The sequence below is a fragment of the Chiloscyllium plagiosum genome, chromosome 17 (genome assembly GCF_004010195.1).
Source record: "Chiloscyllium plagiosum isolate BGI_BamShark_2017 chromosome 17, ASM401019v2, whole genome shotgun sequence".
NCBI lineage: Eukaryota > Metazoa > Chordata > Chondrichthyes > Orectolobiformes > Hemiscylliidae > Chiloscyllium > Chiloscyllium plagiosum.
The window spans coordinates 57442308-57447060 of NC_057726.1; the positions used below are offsets into that span (position 1 = coordinate 57442308).

The 4753-nt window shown below is 39.3% G+C and overlaps 1 long non-coding RNA gene across 1 annotated transcript; it reads left to right on the forward strand.

Moving 5' to 3' along the window:
• The first annotated feature begins 1 nt into the window (after position 1).
• Positions 2 to 3132, forward strand: LOC122558688. The gene is made up of 2 exons (XR_006314227.1): positions 2 to 86; positions 2991 to 3132. It is a non-coding gene; the product is annotated as an uncharacterized LOC122558688 (long non-coding RNA).
• The last annotated feature ends 1621 nt before the right edge of the window (positions 3133 to 4753 follow it).

Genomic DNA, 4753 nt, shown 5'->3' on the forward strand with positions numbered 1-4753 from the left:
AAATACACTCAAGATATAAAGCTTATTGTAGAACAATCACCATCTCAAATTTAAAAAGAATAACACTTGTTGCCAATTCTTCATGGGTAAGTAACTTTTACTAACTCTGTGCCTAACAAAGCTACAACTACAAGTACAGACAACATAGGATCTCTGACCTGGTTTTTCAACGTGCACAGAAATGTTTGCCTTGTAATAATAAATCTGACGTGGTATCCTATATATTGTATATAAATTTCAAAGTTCATATTTGAGGTCAGATTTTTTTTATCCGTATGTTTTTAAATTTTAATATAAATTGATGAACATAAAAGGAATTGAATGAGATTTAAATTAAATATTCATCTCTAATAAACTAGCCTCACCTTAAACTAAAATAAAGAACTCTGGGTACTGGAGATCTAAAACAAAACCAGAAACTGAATTCTGATGAAGAGTTACTGGATTTGAAATATTAACTCTGTTTTCTTCCCACAGACGCTGCCAGACCTACTGAGTTTCTCCAGCAATTTCTGTTCTTGTTTGTGAGTTGCCTCACCGCTTGGTCATAAATGCACTCTTCATGTTTTTAGGCTTCTAACTACATATATTGGCAGCAAGGAATACAGGCTGCCTCTGGGAATTGGGGAGTGTAATGGATTAAATATGAAACCAAACTTAGTACACACTGATATAGTGATCAGATTACATGTAGTTACATAAGAAAGGGGGAAGGAAAATACAATTAGCTCGATTATGACAGTTGATCCAGTGGATAGTGCAACCTCAGACATTAACCATTCATCCCTAAGCAATAAAAGACCCAATCCTGCAGATGCTGGAAATCTGAAAGATAAACAGAGAGTGCTGGAGAAACCCAACAAGTCTGGCAGCATCCGCAGAGAAAGAGTCAGTGTTAACATTTTTCATCCTCTTCAGAATGCTGAAGGAGTAAATTCCGAGGCAAAATTGTGCTTGGTTCAGAATGTTAATCATCATTGAATCCCAACAGTACAGAGGCAGGCCATTCAGCCCATTGGGTCCACATCTACCCTCCAAAGAACATCCCACCCAGATGAACCGCCCTACCCTAACACCCGTAACCTTGTATTTCCCATGGCTAATCCACCTAACCTGCATATCTTTGGACCGTGGGAGGAAACCAGAGCACCCAGGAGGAACCCATGGAGGTACAGGAGAATGTGCAAACTCCACAAAGTCACCCAAGGATGGAATCAAATCTGGTCCTTGGTGCTATGAGGCAGCAGTGCTAACTCCTGAGCCACCTCGTTGCCCCGATTCTCACTAAACAGACTCACTGAGATTTTCCAACACGTTTTCTTTATCTTTAAGCAAATTGCCTACAAAGAGGGCCAAAATAAACAGAAATTTATTTGAATTCAAGGAAGTTCCCAAAAACACTTCTTCAACTTTCATAGTGAATGGACTTACCGAGTTCAACTAATATAGAGTACAAACCAATCTCAAGCTGGAGAGGGTTCAGACGATGGATATTGCTTGGTATGGAAGGTTTGAGTTAGAAGGAGTGGCTAGATAGGCTGGGACCTTTTTCACTGGAGCATAGGAGGTTATGGGGTAACTTTATCAAGGTTTATAACATCATGGGGCATATAGATAAGATGAATGGCAGGTGTCTTTTCCCAACGGTGGGGGATTTCAAGACAAGGCAGCATAATGTTAAGGTGAGAGGTTAAAGCTTTAAAAAAGACATGAGGGGTACCTTTTTGATGCAGAAAACAATTCATGTATGGAATGAACTTCCAGATAAAGTGTTGGATGCGGGTACAGTTACAACATTTAAAAAACATTTGGATAAGTACATGAACAGCAAAAGGTTTAGAGGGATATCGGCCAAATGCAGGTCAGTGGAACAAGTTTAGTTTGGGTTTCCAGTAGGCATGGTTTGGTTGGACCAAAGTGTATGTGCATATGACTTCATGACTCCATGACTCAATGCACAAATGCCCCCACTGGAATCTCCATCCTTGCTTCTGTCAGTAGCATAGACCCTTGTGAATGGGCTTGTGTGGTACAGTGGTTGTGTCCCTACTTATGAGCCAGGAGGCCTTGGTTTAAGTCCTACTTGCTGCAGAGATGTTTAATAACATTTCTGAACAAGTTAATGAAAACATATCTCGGATGAAAACTCTTGGATGAGGTAAGCTTTCTTTCTTTGATTTCTTTTCAAGCCTATTTAAGCAATTCCTCTTTAATTTTATTCTATTCATCATTCCCTTTTACTGTTACTTTAGTAGCATCCCACTCCACTTGTGAAGACATATGTGAAATTCTCATTTCATGCATTAACTGGAAAAAGCAAAACTTCCTTTTCATTCCGTCATCAGCCCCACCCTTCTGTCAATTTCCATTTAATTACTCATTTGTCAGTTGTTAATTTATTCCCATTCCTATTCTTTGCCCCTCGTATTCCATTTGTCAGATTTCCTCTGTGCTTTCTAAACTTAGCTTGTTTTTATAACAATACTATAAGTCTTACCATTGTCCTATTACTCCCTGTTTTATTTTATTCGCATAGCTCTATCCTCAAAACTAGCATAGCTTCCTTCTTCAATGGATTGAAAATATCATTTTCTTAAATACTGCAGATAGTTTTCAAAAATTTAAAAGGCAGGAGAATTAAATGCCTTGACAGCTTGATAGTTCCCTTGACAGTTCACTGGACATCTTGACGATTCCAATGTTGTCATTGACATTTCATGATCACATATATCTACTTTAAATGTTTCATTGGATAATTAACCTTTCCAAAAGGGCATCTTACTTCTCTCAAAGATGTATTTGGACCTGTACCAAAACAATACACCACCTCACCTGAAGTTTAAATTGCCCCCCAAAAAATGATTAGATCTCATCCATTTTATTAGTGTTCACTAACTGATTTTCATGCATGTGCCATTCCAAATGTACATTATCTATAAATTATGATTGATGACCAGAAATGTGAAATAGTTATTTATTTTGTTGTGCAGGTCGGTGAAAGAGCCACTCAAGAACAAAATGTTGTCATTGAGGTTGTCCTCCCAGAGGAATTGTTCAGGAAATCAATGGAGCAGCAGAACGATTTCTCGAGCATCACTTTTTCATTATTCAATGATACAGCACTGTTTGAGGTAAAGTGCTTCAATTCTGCACTGATGTCTGTATGCACCTTCCACCACTTCAATTCAAAAAGGAGAAAGTAGAAAGGAACTTCTTGTAACACAAGGAAGGCTACATTCGATCAACAGGGGAGTAGTGAACAGGCCATTAAAAACCCACGCATTTTTCTGAAATGAATTTTGCAAACTCCTTTGCAGGGAAAGTCAACATTAATGACGAACTGTTGTGTGTCACAATTAACTGGGCAAAGTAATTGCCATCTAACCCTAACCTTAACCTCTTTATTCACTTTTAGGAACAAGGGAAATAGTCTGCATGTTTGAAAGCTGATAGCAAATGAATGAGAGTAGGAGGCAATGTGATGAATCCTAACTTACATGGTGAGGAGTGAGCAGGGTGAAGAGCATATATGATAGCTTATTATGAAAAGACAATGAAGGTGACTGCTAGCCTACACTTTCATTCAGATCATTGATGAAAATAATGTTGCATCATTATGATTTTAAAGTCAAACTCCCTGCCGCTAATTCCTGTAATTGTTGGAATATAAAAGAATGAGGGACATCCTTTTTGAAACATACAGGACTCTTAGAGGTCTTTATAGGGTAGCTGTGAAAGGCTCTTTCCCTTGTGGGGATGTTTAGGATCAGACTAAATGTTCGACCATCTAGGACAGTGGGTAGTGAATCTGTGGAATTTTTTACTGCAGAGAGTTGTCAATGCTGTGTTACTAAATGTATTCAAGGTTGAAATATATGAAATGTATTCAAGGCCAGTTTTTAATCAGCAAAGGAATCAAGAGTTATGGGCAGGAAAATGACAGTCGGGATTATAAGATCAACGAGGATCTCATTGAATGGTGGAACAGATATGATGGGTTGAATGGACTACATCTCCTCCATCACCTGATGGGTTTATAGTCTTATCTTTGTAACCTCCTCCAGTTCCGCCAATCCTTCCTAGCACTGTAACATGCTCCAGCCTTTCCAATCCTCCAGATCAATGTAAGCTCCACCCGAACCTGCAAGCCTCTCTATCTCTGTAACCCCGCTAAAGTGGACTTGGTAGGATAGATGGATACTCCTATGGCAGAGGGTAGAATAATGGGCTTCAGTTTGATGGCGGGAGACTGCCCTTTTAAAACTGAGACCTGGAAGGCTTTGTTTTCCTCTTGGAGAGTTGTGAGTCCATGGAATTCTTTTCCTTAGAAAACACAGGAAGCTCAGTCGTTGATTCTGTTCAAGGCAGCATTGAATAGATTTCTGATCAACAAGGGAGTCTAGGGTTATGGTAGTCAGACAGAAAAGTGGAGTTGAGACAACAACCATGATCATACAGAATGACGGAGCAGACCCGAAGGAGTACAATGGCTTGTGTCTGTTCTACATCCTAATTCCTATCGCTGTACAATATGTACAGAGATCCAACAAATACATTGCATAATTTCATCCCCAGTTGGATGTGAGAATCACTGACTGGGCCAGCATTTATTGCCATCTCTAGTTCCCTGGTAAAAGGTGGTGGTGAGCTGCCTTCTTGAATCATTGCTGTCCTTGTGAACTCAATACAACCACAGTGCTGTTAGGAAGAGAGTTCAGGAATGTTCACCCAGTGACAATGATGGAATGTCAAG